The sequence below is a fragment of the Triturus cristatus genome, chromosome 7 (assembly GCF_964204655.1).
Source record: "Triturus cristatus chromosome 7, aTriCri1.1, whole genome shotgun sequence".
NCBI classification, from domain to species: Eukaryota; Metazoa; Chordata; class Amphibia; order Caudata; family Salamandridae; genus Triturus; species Triturus cristatus.
The window spans coordinates 1,422,496,550-1,422,522,745 of NC_140590.1; the positions used below are offsets into that span (position 1 = coordinate 1,422,496,550).

Consider the following 26,196-nt stretch of genomic DNA (forward strand, 5'->3'; position numbering starts at 1 on the left):
CATTTTCATAGTCCCACACGCGAGACTACATAAGCGCCCGCTTCAGTAGTGCATAGCACGTCAAAGGAATCAGGCTCAAGGGCAATTAAAAGACCTAGTGTTGGTGAGCGGTCGGGCATACAACTCTCTGCATTGGTGGAATCCACAAAACCTTTGCAAGGGCCGACCGTTCCAAGAGCCTGTTCCACAAATAATACTGACGGCGGACGCGTCTCTCCAGGGATGGGGAGCTCATGTACTCAATTACACAGTGCAGGGACTATGGACAATACAACAAAAGAAGATGCACATCAACCTTCTAGAACTGATGGCAATCTTCCTGGCAATGAAAGCATTCAAGGTACACTTGTGCAACAAAGTCGTGTTGATCCGGACGGACAACATGACTGCCATGTACTACATACAGAAGCAGGGAGGAACACACTCTCCACAGTTGTCTCATCTGGCACAGAGCATGTGGAAGTGGGCCATTCAGAGGAACATATTCCTCATGGCGGAACACCTCCCCGGCGAGGACAACCAGATGGCGGATCTGCTCAGCAGACACAGCCACCAGATGCACGAGTGGGAGCTACACCCGTCAGTACTCCAACCGCACTTCCAACAGTGGGGTCATCCAGAGATAGACCTATTCGCCACAAACGAAAACGCAAAATGCAAAGCTTTGCCGCCAGGTTCCCACACCCACAATCGCAGGGCAATGCGATATGGATGAACTGGTCCGGCAGATTTGTGTACGCTTTTCCCCCAGCGCCATTAATACCGCTGGTGGCACGCAAACTGCGACAGCACTCACTGACACTCATCCTAGTTGCTCCCACATGGGCGCGCCAGCCATGGTACACCACCTTTCTAGAACTTTCCGTGGTGCCGTATCAAAGGCTGCGGATCAAACCTGCACTCTTAACGCAGAACCATGGCGAAATTCAGCACCCAGATCCGCAACAGCTGAACCTGGCAATCTGGCTCCTGAAGTCTTAGAGTTTGGCTACCTAAACCTGCCACCTGACTGTATGGAGATCATTAAGGAGGCCAGGAGACCCACTACCAGAGCTTGCTATGCAGCTAAATGGAAGAGGTTTGTCATTTATTGCAACAACAATGACATTAACCCGCTAGACGCATCCATTCAAAACATAATCTGTTACCTCTTACACCTATACCGATGCAATCTGGCATATACCTCAATACGTATCCATTTGACTGCAATAGCAGCCTATCTCCAGAACAGGCAGCACCTCTCTTTATTCCGAGTGCCTGCCATCAAAGCTTTCTTGGAGGGACTTAAACGAGTAATTCCCCCAAGACACCCAGCAGCACCGGTGTGGAACCTCAACTTGGTCCTCACCCGACTGATGGGTCCACCCTTCGAACCTCTCCACTCATATGAGATTCAATTCCTCCCCTGTAAAGTAGCTTTCCTAGTGGCAATCACTTCGTTAAGAAGAGTTAGTGAACTCCAGGCACTAACCATTCAAGAGCCGTTCATACAGGTTCACGCAAACAGGGTCGTACTACGTACCAACCCCAAATTCATGCCTAAAGTAATATCACAGTTCCACATGAATCAAACTATTGAACTGCCTGTTTTCTTTCAGAATCCACAAAATGTCGCTGAAAGAATGCTCCATACACTAGATGTCAAGAGAGCCCTCATGTACTATATAGACAGAAATAAAGACTTTAGGAAGACAAAACAACTTTTCGTTGCCTTTTCTCCACAACACAAAGGCAACGCCATCTCCAAAGCAGGTATAGCCAGATGGATCGTTAAATGTATTCAAATTTGCTATCAAAAGGCTAAACGCACATTAACGATTCCCCCACGAGCCCACTCAACACGTAAGTTAGGGGCATCCATGGCTTTCCTGGGAAACATTCCTTTACAGGATATATGTAGAGCAGCCACATGGTCCACTATACATACATTTACCAAACACTATTGTGTAGATGTACACTCAAAACAGCAGGCAGCTGTAGGACAGGCTGTTCTCAAAACTCTTTTTCAGACCGCTGCAGCTGGCACTGGTGGCCGCTGCTAATAGGAGGTACTGCTATGTATTCTATGCACAGATATGAATTCAGCAGCCCACATGCCTCGAACTGAATATGCTACTTACCAGTATGCATCTGTTCTTGGCATGTAGGGCTGCTGACATTCATATCGCCCACCCTCCTCCCCGGCGCCTGTAGCAGCTGCAGCTCTCAGAATTACTGTATAGCATGGTCATCACTTTCTGTATCTACTCCATCACTGCCACAATGGCGAAAAACAATCTGAGGATGGAGAGGATGCCCATGCGCACTGTGGTCCAGGGGAGGAGTCACCTATCTCAGGATACTTCGAAGACTCTTCCAGGACAACAACGTGCAAACATCCGGACCCAACACTAGGCGGCGATCTATGCACAGATATGAATGTCAGCAGCCCTACATGCCAAGAACAGATGCATACTGGTAAGTAGCATATTCAATCTCATTGCTTTTCATTGGACTTTGGCCCTTCCAGTCACACTCCATACCTCATTCCCTGGTTACTCTTTCACTTCTTCCTCTATGGCTGCACTTTCTGTGAATAGACTACGAGAGCCAACACACAGTCTGCTCTTGCAGACCCCTGGCAGTCAGTACCAGTACTCCATTTATGCCTCTTACCTGTACTAATTATCTGCACATAGCGCTTTTCCTCTGCACGTTCTCTCACTGTCTGCCCCTGTTGCATACATGCTGCAACATACATTCTGCACCAAGTGTGTCTTCTGGTTGCCCCTTTGCATTCACCCTCTTTTACCTGCCCCTCTTCACAACCTGCATTGCATTGCAGCCTACGTCCATGCTCTTCTGTCACCTCGTTTCTCAGCTCCCTGGTTACTCTTCCTACTTGCCTGCATTGCCTCCCACTAGTGTATCATGTTGCGTGCACCCTTTCTCCCTGGATGTTCTCTACCCGTCTACGCTTTCTTACTACCCATATAGTGCATATGCTTGACTCTCTGTGGCTGTTCTACTGCTGCCTGTTGTATTCTATCTACACCTGTCGTACATTGCTTGCACCCTTGCTCCTCCACCAGCACTTGCCCTCCTCCATTGGGTAACTTTTACCTGCCTGTACTATCTCCTCGATACCAAAGGGGATGATGGACAGAGCGTTTGAGCAGATCAACCACTCACCCCCAATCAACTGATCTGGGTTTAATCCATCATCATTCTTTAGCTCACTTCACCACCCCAGTTCAGACATGGCCATATGCAAATCAGTCTGACCCGGTGTCTCATGGGAACAGTCCAGCCCGAACTGCCAAGCCATGTCTTCCCTGGACCGGAAACTAGCATCCTGGGACCGGTTTCGGGTTCATAACCCTCATCAGCCAGGCTATCTTGAATCCAGTGGCAAAGTGAGCAAGGGACCCACGTCTGGGCATACCCTGCCAACATCCCCTTTGGTATCGCTTTGTTCGCCCGAAGTTGGCAGGGTATGCCCAGACGTGGGTTCCTTGCTCACTTTGCCACTGGATTCAAGCAAGCCTGGCTGAAGACGGCTGAAATGCCAGAAACAGGTCCTAGGAAGCTTGTTTCTGGTCCAGGGAAGACATGGCTTGGCAGTTCGGGCTGGACTGTTCCCATGATGCACAGGGTCAGACTGATTTGCATATGGCCATGTCTGAACTGGGGTGGCAGAGTGGGCTAAAGAACGGTGATGGATTAAACCTAGATCAGTTGACTGGGGGTGAGTGTTTGATTTGCTCCAACGCTCCGTCCATCATCCCCTTTGGTATCGCTTTGTACTATCTCCTTGCATGCCTTAATCCCGTGGCGCCTTACTCCCTGCATCTTGGGCCTACTGTGTCTCTGCTCTGTAGCCGAATCCGCTCTAGGGGCACAATTTCACTGCCTGCTTCCTTGCAGTCTTCTTAATTTGTGCCTGAATATCTCTTTGCAATTCTTGCATGTTCCCTCTCATCTAGTGTGTCTCCCCAAACTGCCCTCTTCTTGACTTGGCTGGTGTCCTCTTCTTTTTCTCTTCCCTCGCCAGTCCCCCATCCTTCCGTTCTTGGTTTCTGTTCACTGGAAATTGGCACTCATAGAACTCTCTGAAGTCCTGGTAACTTAAGACCCACCAGTAAACTCTAGCATAAAACATGTTTACATGCATAGACCATAGCGCTGCACCAGAATAGTTTTCACAATTTAGGTCTGTCCACTGGTACCGAAATACCAGTACACTTGTTGAGCGATTCAGCACGGGGCGACATGATCTAGTTGTGGAGCAGGAACTTTAGAAGCAGACAGGCCTACAATTCATGCAAATAGAGACCGTATCCAGGTCTTAAGCGGAACTGGTTGTAATGTAAATGTATAGGTATTTATATAGCGCCGATCACCACTACGGGTATCTCAGCGCTGTACTCATACCGCTGAAGGAACCCTTCCTGGCTTTCCATGTGAGTTGTCCACTCCTGGGCACCCCCATGGTGAGGCCAGGCATCCCAGCGCTGTTGTGGCTGTTGTGGAGATTAAGCAAGCTATTGCCCAGAGTTGCAGCGTGGGACCCATGATTAGAATAGGCACTGAGGCGTGAATATCCGGTCCGCGGAATTTATAGCCCGAGACCCTGCCGCGACGGGATTGGAACCCTGGTCCCGGACCAGTGCTCTGCATCAAGGTCTGCCACTCTTACCATTGAGCCACACTTCTCCACACTTCTGGTTGTTGCATCAGTTGTGTTAATTTTAAACTGTTTATTTTAAACTACAGAACTTGCAACTCAGAAGTTCCCTTTTGGAACAAGTGTAGTAGTCCAAGCTAATCAGGAAACAAAAAAACATTTGAACCTGTAGTTTGTGATTAGCAAATCGCACTCTTGCCTGGTACTTTGGTTACGGTGTCTTCTCAGACATTATGTGCATCTTGGTCTAGCTCCTGCCCTAGTTTTGATAGGAGTGTTGAATAATCTGTCTCAAAACAGGTCTCCGTTCTTAGAGACACGAACAAGTTGCCAGCAAATACGTTGGAATAGACCCTGTATCGTGCCATAAAGCCCGGGCTGCTAACCTAGCCCCACCCCTACCAGTGTCCTGATAGAGATTTGAAAATGCGCGACTAATGATAGTTGTCTGGAAAAGTTTCATTTCAGGTTGAACACACTGAAAAAGTTTAATTGGCTACTGTATAGTAGCTTGCGGAAGTGACTGTACTAGGTGCATGGAATCCAAACGTGATGTTCTTGACATGTGATTTAGGGGTTTAATTCCTGGGTGAGAAACTACACTTCTTAATAACTAACAGTTACTTTAGGTTATTGAGTACATTCACTTTATTTCCATTTCAAGTAGCCAATAAATTTTCTTGAAATGTAAAAGGATAGTTTATTATAGCAATATTTGAGCCATGTGACCTGTACCTTGACATTAATTCACCTGACAGCAATTGCCAGGACACTGAAAACTGACTGAAGCGATGTCGCGAAAGGTGCCAATGAGAATTATTTATTTAGTCCCCACCCATCTCCCCTCTACTTGGTTCCCAGGAGTGAGCCCCTAGCCTAGAGGCAATTTTTAAAAACAAAAAAGTAGATGAAAACAAAAAAAATCTATATTCAGACCCTGGTGCTGAGTATTGTTTCTGACTTAATGGAAGTTTTTTTTTTTATTAAACTGTTCTATTTTTATTTTGGTTGATCTATGAATATAATATCTTCATCCGCTTCCTCCCAATTATATTCAGCGAGGGGGGAAAAATAGAAAGTGCTCCCGATATTTAAAGATAGTCCTGTTAAATGTTTTTGTTGTCGATCTAATGGTCCATGGGACTGGTTACACCTTTTTTTATTTACCTCTTCGGCACTCCATAAATTTTAGAATAAGCTCTTCCAAGAATTGACTAACTGCATGCAACTTTTAGTATTATTCAGATCTATATACGCCAGTAGTAGGGCCTGTAAAAGTGTGCAATATTTTATTTCTATTGCCCTAGTAGTGGCATATAGCCTGATATTGCAAAATTTGAGAACAGCAAACATTCCAATTTTGGTATCAAAAATGGCGAGGGCTAGAACATTTGAGGAGGCATAAGCCCAGATTTGTAACTATTTGAGCGTTCATGGAACTTTGTAATGACAACCCATATTCATGATGAATTTTTGATCTCCTGTAATTTTGAAGCTTTGAGTGGTTTCGCAATTGTGCATTCATTTCGGGCCTAAGTCAGCTGAAGCACAAGAGATCAGAAATTGGTGTTCGGTTTTTACAGAGCTACATACTGTAGATTGAGATATTTTTGTTGTAGTCAGTGAAGTTTACACCAAGCACTTGCCCAATTTTTCTCATTAATCCGGATTTGGTCACATTTTATTGCATCTTAACATTGTATTTCATTTCCTGGGGTCGGCTAAATGTGGATTTAATCTTTTTTTCAGATCTTAACTTTGTTTGCGATGTAGCAATTTTGTACTGCATCACTACATTTTTGTGATTTGTGTATAATTAGCTACTGATAATGAAAATAATAATTGCGAATGTCAACATTTGGTTGAGACTCAACCCATAATAAAGTTTAATTTCTGATGTCTGCATTTTGTGGTTTTGAGGTAGTGGGTTTGTAATTATATATTGGTTTCTGAAATAAAGCTATCTGTCATACCTGAAATAAGTTATCGGGATTATGACCTACACAGGTGTATAATCTTCAGATTGAGGATTGTTTTCTACTAAACAGCTAAATTATTTACATTGAGCATTTATGCACTTTTCTTATGGCTCATGACTTAAAGAATCTATTCGTATTTGGTCAAATCTTAATGCATCATAGTACTGTTTGTTCGTTGCCAGGGGGGTGGTTAAATATATAGTTCTTTGTCACTGGAGCACTTTAATATCTTACACTTTTGGGTATGGTCTATGAAGAAAAAAATGAAGTGTTAATTGAGTATGTGGATGAATAGTATCGGGTGAAGAATCTAACTTGGCTGGTATTTTTTCAAGTTGGTTTTCCCTTTAATAATCTGCTCAATAAAAAAGACTCCAGAGCTCGGGCTTTCATCCCCCATCCGCCTAAAAAAGGTAACTTAATGGGGAGCCACGGGCAATAGGTTAAGGGAGCCGCAGGTCGAAAAAGTTTGGGAACCACCGCCCTAGACTTTCAGCAGGCCCCTTACTCTCAGTCTATCCCTCCACCTGAACGCCTACGGATCCTTCAATGGGATGTGGAAGTTTTACTGCAATAAGGCGCAGTGGAGATGGTACCTAAGCTGGAACGGGAATCAGGGTTCTTCTCAGTACTTTTTGGTTCCCAAGAAGGGTGTGGTCTCCGTCTGATCCTAGAACTCAGGATTCTAAAGTTGTTCCTCCAAAAGGAAAAGTTCAAAATGATTTTCCTAGTTCACATTGTCCTGGCTCTGAAAGCGGAAAACTGAATGATGTCTGTCAATCTGCCAGACACATATTTCCACATTTCATTCCAGTGGTTGCACAGGAAGTACCTTTAATTCATGGTAGTGTCTACACGCTACAGGTTTGCAGTCATTCAGTTTGGTCTAACTTCAACACCTTAAGTGTTCACAAAGGTGATGGTAGCATATCTCAGAAGATAGGGGATCCTCTGTATTCTCTTAACTGAACGACTAGCTCTTTAAGGCCAACTCCACAGATATGGTGCTGCACGACTTGCAGGCAACTTTTTTGTTCGATCGGAGTTGTTCCATCAACAAGTCAAATCCCATCTGGTGTCCTCTCAGTGCATCCTGTTCAGAGGGGCAGTGCTGGACAGCACATCAAGTCGAGCCTTTTCCCCCTCCACAAAGGGTTCAGGGCATTCAGACAGTGATTCAGATGTTTCAAAAAGGATTGCACATCCAATCCTGATGGTCTTGGCGATATCGGGGCTGCTAGCTTCCAGCATTCTGTTGGTCATTCGTCCCGGAGGGTCCTCCAGTGGTGTCTCCGCAGACTGTGGTTTTAGCATGCAAAAGAGCTTCAGAACTTGATCATGATCTCCAAGGACATTGAAACTGTTTTACAGTGGTGGCATGTTGAAGGCAATCAGACTTGGGGGATGCCTTTCCAACCTTGACGGACAGTAACAACGGTCACAATGAATGCTTCCATTCTAAGCTGGGGTGCTCATCTAGAGGAACTGGAGATCAGAGGCCTTTGGTTTCCACCAGAGAAGATGTTGCAAATAAGTCTGCTAGAGTTAAAGGCGATCCAACTAGCTTTCAAGAAGTTCCTCCAATACCTTCTCGGCTAGTCTGTTCAGATCTTGTCAGACAATACTACAGTGGTGTGCTAAATCCGCAAGCGGGTGTGGGATGCAGTAAGGCTGCACCTACTCTCTGGTCCTTCTCATTTGGCTTGTAGCCATCCATATAGTTGGTGTACTCTGTGTGTGTCCATCTTGTCAATGAGTGGCGCACTTCATCTAGAAGTAGTCCACCTCATTTGCAGTCTCTAGGAACTCCTCTGCTGGAACTCTTACACTCGAACGCTCACTGCCTGAAATGTTGTATTCTCCCGTATCCGCTGCAGGGAGAGTTGGGGGATGCATTTAGTTTGAACTGGGACTTTCCACTTCATTATGCATTTTTCTTCCATACCTTTGAACATTGACAGTGTTCAAGTCATTCGGATATCCCAAACTAGCCAAGAAGGGTGTGGTCTGCAGACCATATGCGTCTCTTCCCGTGACCCTCAATCTACTCTCATCTCCCTTACAGGGTAGACCTCCTCTCGCAGCTGCTTAGTCAAGTTTTGCATACCAACTTCCAGATCCTCCACCTTCATGTCTAGAGTTTGAACGAAATAAACAAAATTACTTTTCTTGATCTCCTGAAATGGTGGATGTCCTTCTTTGTGCCTGCTAACATTCCACCAACGCGGTGCACTCTGGGAGAATGGGGTAGGTAGGTAAAGTGGTATTTGGACAACTCAGTGGACCCCCTTCAGTCTCGTCTGTCTGATATACTGCATTTTGCCCAATTGTTAGCTCAGTAAGGGTGTCAAGTGGGCACGGCTTAGGGCTACTTATCTGCCTTTCTGGTTCTCCCTGATCAGCCATCCCTCTTCAAAGGACATTGTAATGAGGTTTTTGAAGGGTCTCGCGAATAATTTCCGCCTTCGCCATTCATAACGCCACAGTGAAACCTCAACCTTGTTTTCATGTTTTTGATGTGCGACCTCTTTGAATATGCGGACACTTGCCCATTATGACTGCTTACATTTAAAACTGCATTCTCATTGCTATCATCTCGGCAAGATGTGTGAGAGAGATACAGGCATGGAATGGGAAGTCTCCCTTCATTTCTTTCTTTCCTTACAAGCTGGTACTGTGTATGGTGGTTACCTCCTTTCACCCAGGACAATCCTTTACCGGCCTTCTTTCCTCCTCCACATTCCACAAAGGAGGAAGTGCGGCTCCACAGCCTGGTCCCCAAGAGGCGGTCAGTTTTTTCATGGATAGAACTAGTGTTCAGACTGGATGACCTGCTTTTTTATCGACTATGTTGGCAAGATTTAGGACAAAGCACTCAACAAGTGGTCATTATTTATTTCTTTTGTCCTCCTTTGTGCTGCAGGTAATGATTGCCCTCCTGAGAGACCAGTGTTCCCCACTGATCTAACAACCACACTTCCACCTGAGCGAGACCTTCTCCACCATATACTCCTTAGACCTAATGGCCTTAGTGAGTTGGTCATCTAGTCTAATCATTGGACAGCCCCACCTCACTATCAACCAAAAACCAGCAAAAGTCCGCCTCTCCCACCAGTGATCAATGAGCAGCCATCCCCCCTCCCCCCCTCCTGCCTGATTAGCATTTCCCTCAAAGGCAATGCTTAACGATCTCTCAGACAATCCGGGGTACCTGGAGAGTTCCAAATGGGGGAAAATTCACTGTAGTGTGGTATTCCTAGAAATCGTATGATTTGTGCCCAAAGTCTAATCTCACCCAGAGTTTTCAGCTTCACTTTCTTGAAAAAGTTTGTCCCCCAACTTTTAAATTAAGTGTTTCCTTGATGAAAATTCTTTAACATTGCTCGAAACATAAGACCTATCTGTGATTGGTCTTGACCACACTGCAACAGCATTCTATTATTTTTCCACTGGAATGCCTAGCATGAAAGATGAAAATATGGAGCTGCTACGCCCCCCCTTCTTCAGGATTTTTTTCAAGCAATTCTGCTCCATCTAGAAGCCCAGATGAAACAGCTCACTACCCCCTGAAGCTTACGGAGCCACTCCTTTTTAAACAGTAGTAGAATCACGTTCAAAAGTAAGGGCAACTTGGGTAATATTTGACATCTTTATTATGTTGGATGTTCCAAGAAAACTGTCAGAGGGAGGTTAATCAATGTTCTTAAGTCTTTTTGTTTACATTCTAACTTAATAAAAATGTTATTTGTGCCAACCAATCAGGTTCTTGTATCACCTGTAAACAAAGGTAACTTATCTCGCTCTTTACTAATAAACATGGCGGGTGCAGTAGACGGCAGCATCCGCCGCGATGTTAAAAATGCATGTTGTGGCAGGCACCGTGTGGTGCCTGCCAATTGGTGAAGTGAGATGTAGGGGGTATCATGGGTACCCCCCAGTGCACAAACACCCCCCCCCAACACATTGCTGGCCTGCAATGGGCCCCCGAAACCAATTTCCACCAGTCTTTCAATGGCGGTTTTTCCTCCACGGAGAGGCTGGCGGAAGACAGCATCCTAGTTTGGAGGACGGTTCTGTGGCAGACGGTCTTTGCATCCACGGCGGTAGCAGTTTGGATCCCACCGCCATCGTAATCTGGTGGGGGGGGAATCGTGGTCCGATGGCGGAAGAGATACGAGGAATCTTGGATATCTGGGTGGAAGGCCACGGTGACCTTTCTGGACCTATCCTCAGCCTTTAACATTGTTAGCCATCAGGTCTTGATTCAGCGGCTAGGCAAAATCAGTCTTGAAGTCCCTGCTCTCATCCTCCTCTCCTTCTCTTTATGAGAAAGTCACCTTAAGAGATTTTGTTTCTAGCTAATTCTCCTTACCTGTGGGGTTCCGCTGGGGTCCTCATTCAGCCCCACACTATTTAATATTTATGCAGCTCCCTTAGCAGCACTGATTAAGTCTTTTGGTTTCAGTACAATATCCTACATGAACGACACACAAATTGTCATCTCTATCCATTCCAATTTCAAGGAGGTTGCCAGGAGATTCAATAGCTGTATGTCCGCAGAAGTATCCTGGATGGACAACCATTGCTTAAAGTTGAGTTCCGACAAAACTAAAGTACACGTTTTTGGCTCAAACCCGTCTTTCTGGAATTCATTCTAGGCTAGGCCCTCTGCCATTGCCAGCCCCCTAAGGTTAAAAACCTTGGTGTGATCTTTAACACAAATGTCACATTTAAATATCATATAAATCATCTCGTCCTCTTTCTTCCTGTTGAAAACTTTAAGAAAATGTTGACGTTTCATCCCAAAGGGGCTTCAAGTTACTGTGGTAGCCTCTCTGGTGCTATCACGTTAGGATTATTGCAATGCCATCTACTTAGCTGCCCAACCAGGCCTATTAAAAAATCTCCAGTGGCTGCAATTTGCCGCTGTTAGGCTCTTGAAAAAACACCAATCTGCAAGAAATGGGCTCAAAGAGCTTCATTGGCTGCCAGTCAACAGCAGAATTGCCTTTAAATCTCTTTGTGTGGCATATAATGCCCTTCACAGAACCCACTCTGAGTACTTGCAAAACAAAATAAGATGGTATTCTCCCTATTGATTGCTGCGTTCACCTTCATCTGAAAGAAACACGTTAGTTAGATTCCTCACCTTAGAATATCCCCAGGCGTCAGACTGGATCCGGAAGATTTTTCGTCAGCAATACCCCTTGCGCGTCGCTAGGCGTCGTCTGCGGCTCCGCGTCCGTCGTCGGCGTCGTGCGCCGGAATGACGTCGTCGGAGTACTTAGACGCCGCCCTCGCGCGCTGACGTCAGTTCTTCTTTTTTCCGCGCCAGTAAGCGCAGATCCGGGAGAGCTACCCCTTTAGTCACTTTTTGACTAACTTTTTTCGATCTTTTTTGATCTTGTCTCGACTCCGGTGCCGGTAGGATGCCTGGTTTTAAAGCCTGTGCTGACTGCAACCGCTTGATGTCGGTTACGGACCATCACCGCCGGTGCCTTTACTGCTTGGGCCTCGACCACGACGCGGAGTCGTGTTCGGACTGCAAGGCCCAGAACTCGAAGGCTAGACGGGAGCGGTCCCGTAAGCTCCTCGAGATCCGCCATTCGGCTCCGTGCCCCTCTCGATCCCGGTCCAGGAGGAGGTCCAAGGATCGGTCGCGGAGCCGCAGCCGACGTCATCATCGCTCGTCTGGCTCCAAGTCTTCGGGTAAGTCGAAGCACTCCAAGAAGTCCAAGAGGCGACACCGTTCTTCGGACTCCCCTCGCCGGTCGCGCGACTCGGCCGAGGGTCAGGGTGGTTCCACCCCCGCGGCTCCAGCGGAGCCGCAGGCGCCGCGCAAGTCCCCATACCCGCCGGTCCCTGGGACTGACGCGACGCCGGCGGAAGTCAGTGCCTTCCTCTCGGCCATGAGGAACCTGGCTCCGCCGTCGACGCCCGCTGGCGCGCCTTCGGACCCCGCGGACCCGACTGGGCAACCTTGCCTGCCGTCGACGGCTCCGGCCTCGACGCCGCAAGCGCCCGAGGGACACGTTCCCGAGTCCCCGCCGACGCCGGTCGACCTCGTCACGCCTCCTCCGCCGGCGTCGACACCGGTACCACCTCCGACGCCGACTCCGCTCGGCGTCGAGCCCCAGTTCAGCCCCGCTCCGGGCCCGGCGCCGTTACGGCGTCGATGGACACCGCGTTCGGCGCCGCTGGAGACACATTTTGTCTATCGCCCGGCTCCGATCCTTCCTCCGGCTTACCAGGAATCGGATGATGGGGGCGAATGGGAGGGATCCGAGGATCCTATGGCCGCTCAGGCTCAACTGTCACAGGACTGGGCAGATGAACTGGGGGAGGCCAGTGGTCTGGATACCTCTCAGGACACTGGATTCATCTCTCCTCCGACCGTGGCTTCGGAGGAGGGTGCTGCTTTCTCTGTGGTGCTGCGCAAGGCGGCCGCAGCCCTTGGGCTCGAGCTACCTGCCGTGGCTGTGAGGACTAACGTCCTCACTGAGGTGCTTCAGTCTGCAGCAATCTCCACTAAGCCTCTGCTGCCATTCAATGAGGCCCTCACTGACGTTCTGCAGGGCACCTGGTCCAAGCCCTCCACAGTTCCTCCTGTGGACAGGAACGTCACCAGGCGCCACCGCCCTGCTCCGGGCGACCCCAGTTTTCTGTCCCAACACCCTACCCCCGAGAGCCTGGTTATCCAGGCCTCTACCTCCCAATCCTCCTTCCCGACCGCTTCGCCGGACCTGGATTCCAAGAGACTGGAACAGTTCGGCAAAAAGCTGTTCTCCTCCCTTAGTTTGGGTCTGCGGTCTTTGAACACCGCCTGTCTCTTGGACTGTTATTCCCACTGTCTGTGGGATACGGTGGAGGACGTGCTGCCCCTGTGTCCGGAGGAGGTCCAGACACGACTTACCCAGGCTCTGGCCGATGGGAGGGATGCAGCGCGACATGCTATCCGATGTGGGCTTGACACTACGGACTCGCTGGGTAGGGCGATTTCTACCTCAGTGGCGCTTAGACGTCACGCCTGGCTGCGGTCCACGTCCTTTTCGGGCGATGTCCAGAGCACCCTCATGGACATGCCCTTTGATGGCACTCGCCTTTTCGGCGAGAAAGCGGACAGTGCGCTGAATCGCTTTAAGGACTCCCGGGCTACGGCCAAGTCCTTGGGCCTCTCGGCCCCGCGGTCGCAAACTTCCGCCTTTCGCCCCTTTCGTGGCAAAGGAAGGGGTGCCTCCTCACGTGCGCCTAGCCACCAGCCGCAGAACCAACCTGCGCGCGGACGTGGTTTCCGCCGAGGCGGTTCTGGAGGCCGACGCGGTCGGCCCACATCCACCCCGGCAGCATATGCCTCAAAGCCTTCCTAGTCCGAGCTTTCAGGCCCATTCCACGCCAGTGGGCGGCAGAGTTCGCCATCACCTGCTCCACTGGCGGTCCATCACATCGGACAGGTGGTGCGGCAAATCGTCCGAAGGGGCTACTCCCTCCCCTTCGAGACGACCCCTCCAGCCATGCCACCGCAGCACCACCGTATCTCGGGGGATCATTTGAATCTTCTCCACGAGGAAGTTTCAGCCCTCTTGGCCAAGGGGGCCGTCGAGCGCGTTCCGAGCCCAGAAGTAGGTCGTGGTTGTTATTCCCACTACTTTCTGGTTCCCGAGAAGGGCAAAGGGGGCCTACGCCCTATCTTGGACCTCCGGAACGTCAATGCCTTCCTCCGGAAGGAAAGGTTCAAGATGTTAACTTTGGCTCAGGTTCTAGCTGCCCTAGACCCTGGAGACTGGATGGTAGCGTTGGACTTGCAGGACGCATATTTCCACATCCCCGTCCTGCCGGCCCACCGGCGTTACCTGCGGTTCACGGTGGGCCAAGAGCACTTTCAGTTTACCGTGCTCCCCTTCGGCCTCACCAGTGCCCCTCGGGTGTTCACGAAAGTGATGGCGGTGGTCGCAGCTCATCTGCGCAGATCAGGGGTTCCAGTCTTCCCTTATCTCGACGACTGGTTGTTGAAGGCGGGCTCGCCCCAGACAGTCGTCTCCCACCTCCAGACTACGGCGGATCTCCTGCATTTGCTGGGATTTTCCATCAACATGCCGAAGTCACACTTGAGTCCCTCTTAGAAGCTCCTCTTCATCGGAGCGGTTCTCGATTCGGCGCAGTTCCGGGTCTATCCGCCGGAACAGCGGGTCCGGGATATTCAGGCCCTGATTCCCATCTTTCGGCCTCTATCCTGGGTTTCGGTCAGGCTAGTGTTGCGGCTTCTGGGGCTGATGGCCTCCTGCATCCTACTAGTGCATCACGCCAGGCGGCGCATGCGGGCTCTGCAGTGGGACCTGAAGTTTCATTGGGCCCAGCATCACGGCAACCTGTCCGACCATGTCTTGATCTCGGAGGGCACTGCACAGCAGTTGCAGTGGTGGCTCACGGACCGCGATTGGGTCACGGGCAAGAGCCTCTCCCTTCCCCAACCGGAGCATGTCGTAGTGAAGGATGCGTCCCTCCTGGGATGGGGTGGCCATATGGGAGAGGCGGAGATCAGAGGCCTCTGGTCTCCGGCGGAGTCTCGTCTCCACATCAACCTGTTGGAGTTGAGAGCGATCCGACTTGCACTGAAAGCCTTCCTTCCCTCTGTCAGGGGAAGTGTCGTGCAGGTGTTCACGGACAACACCACCGCCATGTGGTATTGCAACAAACAGGGCGGGGTGGGGTCGTGGACCCTTTGTCAGGAGGCTCTGCGCCTCTGGACGTGGCTGGAACACCAGGGCGTCACCCTAGTGGTTCAACATCTGGCGGGCTCTCTGAACGCCAGAGCAGACGAACTCAGCCGCCGGTGCATGATGGATCACGAATGGCGTCTGAACTCCGAAGTGGCGCAAGGTCTCTTTCAGCAGTGGGGTGAGCCTTGGTTAGATCTATTCGCCACCGAAGAGAACGCGCAATGTCAGCAGTTCTGCGCGTTGGAATTTCCAAGGCGGCACTCGCTCGGTGACGCTTTTCGTCACGAGTGGAGTTGCGGTCTGTTGTACGCCTTTCCGCCTATACCACTTCTGCCCAGAGTGCTGAAGATCAGGCACGACCGGGCCCAAGTCATCTTGGTGGCTCCGGATTGGGCACGAAGGTACTGGTATCCCGAGCTACTCAGTATGTTGACCGATCCTCAGATACGTCTGCCCCTTCGGGAAGATCTTCTGTCGCAGCAGCAGGGGACGGGGTTCCACCCGAACCTGTCCAGCCTCCACCTCCATGCGTGGAGATTGAGCGGCGGCAGTTGATGCCATTTGACTTGCCTCCTGAAGTCTGTGATATCATTCTGGCAGCCAGGCATCCCTCCACAAAGACGGTATACGCCTGCCGGTGGAACAAATTTGTGGCATGGTGCACAGCAAAGGCTGTGGATCCCCTCTTTCTGAGGTTCTACTCTTTCTTCTTTCTTTGGCCCGGCAGGGCTCTGCCCTGGGCACCCTGAAAGGTTATCTTGCTGCCATCTCTGCCTTCTTGCGGCTTCCTGATCAGCCTTCTCTTTTCAAGTCCCCTGTAGTTACACGCTTTCTGGAGGGTATTACTCACACGTTCCCTCCTGTCCCTTTTGTAATGCCTCAGTGGGACTTGAATCTTGTTCTCACATTTCTGATGTGCGCTCCCTTTGAGCCTCTTCATAATTGTCCTCTTCGTCTGCTGGCGCTTAAGACTGCTTTTCTGGTAGCCATCACCTCGGCTAGACGGGTGAGTGAGCTCCAGGCTTTATCTTCAAAGCCTCCTTTTCTCTCTGTTCATCCGGACAAGGTTGTCCTTCGGCCTCGTCCCTCCTTTCTTCCGAAAGTGGTGACTCCATTTCATCTTGGGCAGTCTGTCACCTTGCCCACCTTCTTTCCTCCTCCGCATCCTTCCAAAGAGGAAGAGAGGCTCCACCATCTGGACCCAAAACGTGCGCTCTCCTTTTATCTGGACCGCATTAAGCAGTTCCGGGTGGACAACCAACTTTTCGTTGGATACGTGGGTGCTAAGAAGGGGAAAGCTGTGCACAAACGGACCATCTCTCGGTGGGTCGTTTTGTGCATAAAAATTTGTTATTCCTTGGCAAAAAAGGACCCTCCTGTTGGGCTTCGCGCCCATTCTACTCGGGCCACAGCGGCTACTACTGCTTTGGGACGGGGTGTCCCTTTGCAGGACATCTGTCAGGTGGCAACGTGGGCTTCGCTACACACGTTTGCCAGGCATTATTGCCTTGACAGCAAAGTCCGGAGGGATGGCTTCTTTGGCCGTTCTGTCCTCCAGGACTTTCTGGTGTGATCTTGGTTCGCAGACCCACCACCGGGGATGGTATTGCTTGGGTATCTATTCTAAGGTGAGGAATCTAACGAACGTGTTGCTTTCAGATGAACAAGTTACTTACCTTCGGTAACGATGTATCTGTAAGAAACATTAGTTAGTTAGATTCCTCACCGACCCACCCATCCTCCCCGTTCTGCGAACTGACATCTAGGATTAAGGTTATCCTTTTCAGGCCCCTAGATTTTATTTTTGGCACCAGTGTCGGTCTTTGCATGGCTCTGCGTTCCTGGCGCGGAAAGCTATGTACAAGAACTGACGTCCGCGCGCGAGGGCGGCGTCTAAGTACTCCGTCATTCCGGCGCACGACGACGCCGACGACGGACGCAGAGCCGCAGACTACGCCTAGCGACGCGCAAGGGGTATTGCTGACGAAAAATCTTCCGGATCCAGTCTGACGCCTGGGGATATTCTAAGGTGAGGAATCTAACTAACTGTTTCTTACAGATACATCGTTACCGAAGGTAAGTAACTTGTTCATCAAAGACAATGTTTGTGCCCAGGATTCATAAAGCTTCTTGGGGTGGCAGAAGCTTTGTACATGCCACACCCCCAAGCATTGGAACCAAATGCCACATCACCTCAGATTTCAGGCAAACCTGCTCACTTTTAGAAAACAGTTCAAACTTGGCTGTCTTTTCATCCTTACTAGTTGTGGCTTTTTACTCTTTCCGCTTTTCTCTGTTTTTAACCACCGCAGTTCTTGCTGCCAGCGCCAAGATGCCCTTCTGGGCAAAAGTTTGCACTTTACAAACGTTATCTTATCTGACCCTCCAACACATCTGACTCCTCAGTGTGCAATTTTGAAAAAAGGTAAAGGGCAGTACAATTATGCCCTCTGTTTTCTCAAAGATGACACTATTGCGCTGGATCATCTTGTGCATCACAATGTTCTATGCCCTGGCACCCAAGGAACCACTGGAGGGCATTGGGGCATATTCTACTAGAGCAAACTCTACTCTATGTTAGCAAGATGGCTGCCAGTTTCAGATACCTGCAAGGCAGCAAATTGGGCTTTGCTCTTTTTTCAAAAGCAAAATCGCTTGGCCTATGATGTGCAGAGGGAAGATCACTTCCCAAGTTCAGTCCTCCAGGATTTCTTGGTATAACCAGCCATGCACACAACTGGTGGGCACTACTTGAGGAATCTATTTGAAATGTGAGGAATCTGCATGTCGAAAGACTATCTTTATGGTGAATACTCTTAATTACTTGCAAATTCTTTCCCGACCCACCCTCCTCCCATCTTCATGTAAGCCTTGTTAATAGGGTTCAATTTCTCTAACTTATAATACACCAGGACTTGGTCATTCTTATCTGTCATAAGAGACAGCTGGAGAAGGGGGTAAACACAGCAGACAGTAGAGGGGGGTGGTTAAATACAGAGAGCAGGAGTAGGGCTGGGGAGTCGGGGATACACAGCGGGCAGTGGGTAGAGGGCAGGGTTGGGGGAAACCATAGCGTAAGGAGAGGGACTGCAGGCATACATGTAGTATGTAGCAAAGCTGTATATGGTCCAAGCTCCATAGCACGGACACACACGAAGCCCCAGAAAGAAACGGAAGTCAAGTGATCAGCGAAATCGAAGACCACCACCAACTAAGAGGAACCGTTGGAGAAATCTGGAGAAATGGACGATTTTTCACCAGTGTTCTTCAAGAAAGCATGTTCAAGTGGGTCCAATGGAGAAGACTCCTTTCCGGTTCTGCAAGAATCGTCACCAAAGTTCCTCGCAGAAGAACAAACACCTGGTCTCCAACCTCATGTCTACCTGTCAAGCACCAAAGCGAAGATTGTAACGCCTAGTGCTCAATGTCTACATTGAAGACTCTGAGGGTGAGAAACCGAGTATCCCAACACAACATGCTGGGCCAGTAGGCGACTCCAGCCCTGAGAAACCTAGGTCTCTTAAGTGAAGATGAGGAAAACGTTGCCAAGGGAGAAGCATCAGACGCCGATCTGCGGGTTGTAGATGTAGAAGGCCAGGCGACCAAAAAGATGAAGAGATCCGAGGTAAGAGATTCATCGACCTCGAAGAAAAATGAAGAACTCTTAGGATTTTGAAGGGAGCCTCCGCTTTGAAGCATACACCGACCTCTGACACGCCCTAGACAAAGAGCCCCACGGATGCCTCGAGGGGGACTCTGGTGGAGAAAAATCCCAAGTTGTCAAAGGCGGACTGGTCACAAGCTTTACATTGAAGCTTCACGGCCAACACTCTACAGTCGCTGAAGAGGAAGACTGCAAGCATCGACCCTGAAGAGCGGCCCACCAAGATCAAAACAAAAAAGTCACCTCGAACCCAAAATGACCGCCCTTATCCAGAAAAATTACTTTGAAGGGAGTCTGAAGGACTTCAGGATACCGCCAAAGGCTTAGATGCCGAAGAACCAGACAGAGAAGGTTGTTGTGAAAATCGTCCCTCCATTGACACCTGAGCCTCAAGAAGAGAAGGAAGAACTCTTTGAAGAGGAAGATGAACATTCGGCAGGCTTGTATCAGGGTTTGGAGGAATCCATATAATGACCACCCGTAGCAAGACCTGGAAACAGACTAAGGAAGGAATGTATAGTTGTGTCGAGGCCTGCACCTCAGCATGACATTAAGATTGATAATCAGATCATAAAGCAGGCAGCTGAGACAAATGGTGTGCAGCTGGAAGAAGACAAACCCCAAATATGTTTCCTGCGGGAAAAACTGGTGCCAAAACAGACAAGGAGTCCATTCTTGCCCATGCTCCCTAGTGCCCTAGACCAGGGCAGGGAATCCTTCAAGGACCCTACAGCAAGGAAAAGGACCAACATCCCATCAACCTTCGACCCGCCTCCAGATAAGGAGAGCCAAAGGATGGACCTTATTGGACGCACATTTGAATGTAGTGCTGCCAACCAGTGGTGCATTGCTAATTTAAGTGCACTACTCAACAGGCACGCCCATCAACACTAGGAAGCGATGGGTAAACTTATGAAGCACCTTCTGGTGCAATACCGGAGCAGGGCAGCACATCTGGCAGAAAGTCAACATCGCCAATACCTGCCTAAAATCCGTATTACACAGCGGATAAATCAAGCTGGCAGATGATTGGCATCACACTCTGGTGCTATTCTTGCTTGACAATCCCTGGGTTGAAGCCAGAAGTACAGGCTAACATCCTTAACACGCCATTCAACGGGGAGCAGTTTGGAAGAACAGTAGATGAAATGCTCAATCAACTAAAAAAGTACATTGAGACTGCTAAATCGATGGGTGCTTTGCAGTTTCAGGGAGGAATGCGAAGGGGAGCATAAACTTTGCGCAGATTTTCAGGCAGGAGCAGCTTTCAGGCGGGCACTTTCCATCAAAGTTTTCAAGGTGGAAATCAGTCAGCCACAACTCAGCAGAGCTGGCCTTATCACCAAAAAGGATGCCAGACCTTTTTGGGAAGATCCAGCAGAAGGAGGCAGCCACACAGAGGAGGATCATCCAGAGGAGGATCATCCACCACTAATAAGTGTCTTCACAACAACCAAAGTCCTTTCGTATCCACCGACAGTGAAAGGCTGAAACAAATGTCTTCTACACACAACACCAGTAGGAGCATAAATTGCCTCCAGGAGTGGAGGAAGATAAAGTCAGACAAAGGGATGCTAAACATAATACAATTTGGATACTGCAAAGAATTAAGCAAATTCCCACCAGCAAGAGTACCAAAAAGGAATGTCCATTCCAAGGAGGAAACAGACAGTGTCTTCAAGGAGATAGAGGAATTGATGGACAAAGAAATCAGCAAAGGAAATTACTCCATGTATTTCCATGTAAACGGGTCTGTAAAACCAATTCTAGAACTCAAGTTTATAAAAATACAAAGGTTCAAGAGCTCATACCACAAATGCAAAAAGGGGATTACATGGCAACAATAGACTTAAAGGATTACTACTTGCACATTCCAATAAATGCAAGTCAAAAGAAATATCTAAGATTTGGTGGTGAACAAGAGTCACTATCAATTCACAGTACTGACATTTGAAATAAAATCAGCACCAAGAGTGTTTACAAAGTGGCTGGCAGCAGTAGCAGCACACGTGAAGGGGTATCCATGTCTATCCATTCATAGGTGATAAGCTAACAAGAGTACCCCTTACAACAAGTGCACAGAAGATATTCAACAGGTAATGAAGACCCTTTACACACTGGGTTTCTTGATAAACATGGAGAAGTCCTCTCCAGAACTGAAGATCTACTTGGGAGCAAAGATCAAATTGATACAGGGAAAAGCATTTCTCAATGAAAATAGAGCACGATCTCTTTTAACAGAAACTCACCTTTGCCGGAAGGGGCAAGTTTTGACAGTGAGGATTGTGAAGAAATTAGAAGGGAAGATGGCATCATGCATCGCTTTAATTCCATATGCAAGACTTCATATGAGACCAATACAGAAATGGACACAAAACTAATGGTCACAGTCAACAGGAAGTTGGAACGATCTAGTGGTTGTCAAGCGAAAAGTACAGTAAGACATAGCGTGGTGGAACAAATCTTATACAACTCAGGGAAAGAGATTTGCACAGCCAGCTCCACAACAGTGACAACCACAGACCTCACATCTGGGCTGGGAAGCTTACATGGGCGTTCTCAAAGTTTGTGGCATCTGGAAGGAGCAGGATGCCATGAAAAACCACAACATCCTGGAATTTAAGACTTTTTTTTCTAGCCTTGAGAGCTTTCCAAAGAGAGCTATTCGGGAAGACAATATTGATTTAAACAGACAATACCACAACGATGTTTTGCATTAACAAATGGGGAGGGACTCCATCAAAGCTAGCCCAAGAACTCTTAAGAATGGGCAATACAGAGGAGGATGGAAATCCAAGCAATCCATGTACCAGGAAAGGACAATGTTTAGGTAGTCAGATTGAGCAGACAAGCCTCATGGTCCCACGAATGGAACCTGAACCAGAAGGTAGTCAAAAGGATCTTTTCGAAAAGGGTAACGCCAACAATAGATTGGTTTGTGTCCCTTCAAAATAAAACATTCCAAAGCTTTGCCTCCAGACAACCATACCACCTATCTGTGGGGAATGCACGTTCCGATCAACTGGTCGGGGACATTTGCTTACGCTATTCCCAGGATGCCTCTATTGCACAGAATGATCAGCACATGCAGAATTATCGGGATGACACTAATATTAATTGCACCACAGTGGGCGAGACAAACCTGGTTTTCAGAGCTAATGAAACTAGCTCAAGGGAACTTCTAAAAAAAATTACTAAACCAACATGATTTTTTGTCAGTGGAAGGATCCTACTCACAGGACAAGAGGCTTTGAGTCTAGCAGCATGGCTCCTCAGGACGTAGATGTAGGATTCCTAAAGCATAATGGCTATTCTAAAAGAAGCAAGAAAGCCAGCAGTAAGAAAGTGTTACATGGTAAAGTGGAAGATACGGTGTACTAAAGATGGACTAATAAGAAAGAATACTAAGGACAAGAATGTGTTAACAGTTTCAACACATCTTCTAGGGGAAAACTAACATATGCATCTTTAAAGGTTAAGTTAGCAGCAATCGTGGCTTACACAATAGGCCATATTGGGAGAAGTTTTTTTCACATCACCGGTAATAAGAGCTTTATGCAAGGAACCAAAAGAATAGCTCCACCAAGAAAGGTACTGGCCCCAACATGGGATCTAAATTTGCTAATCACACAATTAATGAAAACACCTTTCAAACTTTTGTACCAGGCTACTTTACAATTGCTAACTTTAAAGGCTGCATTCCTTGTAGTTACAACTTGCCTTCGCAGTGTGAGTTGCAAGCACTCACAATGCAAGAACCATATTTACAAATTCATAAAGACATGCTAGTCATGAGGACAGACCTACAGTTCTCACCAAAAGTCATTTTACTGTTTCATATGAACCAAAGTATACAAATACCTTTTCTAATAACCGAAAATGCAGAACGTTGCACACATATGCAAGATGGGCCATGAGGCACTACATAGAAAAGACAAAACCAAGTAGAAAGATTCAACAACCATTCATTTTATTTGCAAATAGTTTTTTGGGAAGACCAGTAACTAAGAGCACAATCGCAAGATGGATTGCTAAAACAATTCAGTTGTAGCGCACATGCTGGAGGAAAATGAAGAGTAGGAGCTAAGGCACATTCAACACGAAAGAGAGGAGATACCATTGCATTTCATGGCAAATACACCATTGCAGGAAATATGTATGGCAGCCAACATGGTCATCTGTACACACGTTCAGTAGACATTACTGTATTGAAATACAAATAAACAAAGCACAAGTAAACGAAGGCTCTTACAACCTCTGTTTACAAATCAATGCCGATCTTCAACCTAACAACCGCAAAGTTAGAAATAGCTACAAAATCAATGCACACCATGTGAATCCAGAAAAGATTCACACTGCAAAACTGTTTCTTACCGGTTAGTATTGTTTTGCAGCTTGAGGAATTTCTGGATTCACAAGCGACCCACCCACCTCCTCCAAAAAGATGGATGGAAGAAGCAACATAACAAAAAAAATATGAAGATGGAGACCAATGGTGGGAGCTACCGGAGAAAGCAGTATGACGTCAAATGGTACACCAAATAGGGGTCCATCGACTCCCACCAACAAAGAAATTCAGAAGGACTACAAGAAAGTTGTGAGTTCCGAACCCAATTACTAGATGGTGGAATAATGCACAGCATGTGATTCCAGAAGATGCTTCAAAACTACACTTACAGGTAAACTATACGCGCTATATCGGACATAAATCCTCATCACCACCATCAATACCTCATTAGTACCTGTTAAATCCCAATAAGCAGCAGAAAGGTGACCAGTCAACCTTTGCAAAGGGCCGTGTCACTGTGCGGCAACGCAAGTCTCTCCGTTTTAGTAACTTTTGAACCATTTGAGGTAGAAACACATTTTTTATTATTATCAAGCAGATAATGGATTATGTGGCAAATGCGGCTGATAAATAATTATGCGGAAAACACCTTGGCTGCACAATCACATAATTCTAGTGGCCCTGGACATGATCCTTCTAATCCATGTCACCAGCATTTGAGAAGAGACCGAAGCAAAAAGTTTTGTACAATATATGCTTTGATGTGCTCCTTGTGATATCAACTTCCTTTTTGTTTAGCATGTGACATTTAAAGAGACGCAGCTTGCTTTACGTAGGTTGGATGACCAGAAATGGAGTTGGTGGCTATTCTTTGTTCTTCTGGTGATGGTACATATGACTTGAACAGGACTGAAAATCATACCATGCAAATTCAAGGACCTGGCATCTGAAATTACTTTTTCAAGGTAAGTAAATAAAATAGAATGTCTGTTTAGCAGCCATTTCCTTATTAAGCGGATACACATTTACCAGTCCAAGTAAAAGCCACATTAACACCCTGTACATGGGACTATTGAGTCTTTGTGCAGAAAATATGATCTTGCATGTTTCAGGAATTTTCTCTGAAACTAGGCCTTTCACATTTTCGTAGGGACACTTTCAGATAGCAAACCTCTTGGAATCAATTGTTCTGTGGAATAATCGCTCTTCAGCCCAGTGGGAGAGGAAGTTGAAAATATTAACCTCAGATCTCAACAGAGCAGGCTTTATGCCATTCTCGCTCCAGGATCGCCACAATCTGAAATGGAGAATCTCAACAACCAGGCGGAAGAGCACGTGTGTGTGTCCCTAGCTTCTTCCCCACTCCCTGTCAGCATGTGAAGCACTATGATGATGAATAGAAACAACCATTGGCAAAGCAAATCGGTTTCGCGTATGTAAGAGCTATTGGCTTTGCCATTGTGGTTTATCCTTATTGTACACCAGTGTGGTTGCCTTTCCGCGTGGCTAAAAATTATTGGATTAGAAGGTAGTGGGTTGGAGGGCTGTGGAGTGGTGTAGTGTCATGCAGTGTGGTGAAGTAGAGTGGGGTGGCATAGAGGGAATGCGTCATGCAGTGGTATAGAAAGGAGTAGAGTGTTAAAGAGTAAGGTGCCGCGGAGTGTCGTTAATTAGAGGGTCGTGGAGAGAGCCCCAAACCCTTTTCAGTGAGGGGGGGGGGAGGGGAGAAATCAGGCTGCCTAAAGAATAAGCATAATAATGTACTTCACGGAGAGAAAACAAAATTGATATGAAAACAAAATTCTAACTTTAATAAATTCTTGGAAAAACTGCCTATTTATGAGCGAGTTCAAAACAACATGTAAGCAAGTTCATTGTGTGGCAATGAAATGGAACTTCTTTTTTGATCCTTTATCAGTTGTGTGGTGTTGAAACTGCTGTAATTGGTTGGGAGACATCGCCTGAGGACATGCGTTCTAAGGTTTAGAGAAGAAGTTTCCCACTTGGGAACACGATCAGTGGCTCAATGCCAGATTTTTCAGGAATCGCATGCAACTCCTTTTATACAGTAACTCCTAAACAAACTCATTGGCTCAAGTCACACAATACGGATCCTGTGTCCATGGACCACATGCAATTCTTACCTTAAGCATGCACGACCAAACTCATGGGGTGACTACTGATTTCTGAGTAAGTAATTTGCTTTACGTTAGATTTCACAGTACTCGACTAAAGTAACCACGTGTTATTTTTGTAGAGAAGTAATATGGTTGTGAGATAGATTTCGAACTGGCGCGTTTGCAGCCCATTTTTTCAATGTTATTGCACCAACATGTTTTGTGAAGGAGTGTCTATGATGATGCTTTTAATTTGCATTACCTCTGTTATTTTGAACATGTGGGTAGCACATTCAAATTTCCTAGTAGATAAATGTATTTCTTTGGCTTGTCCACCAGTGCATGAACATCTCACATGCATCCATGAATGCCAGTGCATTCCACCCATCTCCATAAGATACGACCCCTTTAGTAGAACCTCCTTAAAGGCAGCCAAATAATGAGCATGCTAATAATGAAGGATTAAAAAGAGTAGTGAAACGGATTACGAATACAGGAGACACAGGAAAAGTAACTTGGTCCTCAGTGTCCTGTTAGTGCTGGTATTACCAATCAATGGGACATATTTCCAGTTAAAAAGTAGACTGGGTGTTTGAAGTGAAATCAATCAGAATGTTTGTTAGGACCTCATGCTTGAAAAGAGCATGGTTTCTAGGTGAAGTAGCCGTATTCGAGTGCCCTACACATAGCTTTGATTGAACATTATAAAGAAAGGCACTGTTGCTATTTTATTGTAGTAGCGGGTGCACATATGCTATCTAGCAA

The 26,196-nt window shown here is 47.4% G+C and overlaps 1 protein-coding gene across 1 annotated transcript in view; it reads left to right on the top strand.

The window, feature by feature from the left end:
* Positions 1-26,196, top strand: part of ADNP (activity dependent neuroprotector homeobox) — a 198,655-nt gene that overhangs the window by 167,076 nt on the left and 5,383 nt on the right. The window lies entirely within an intron of this gene.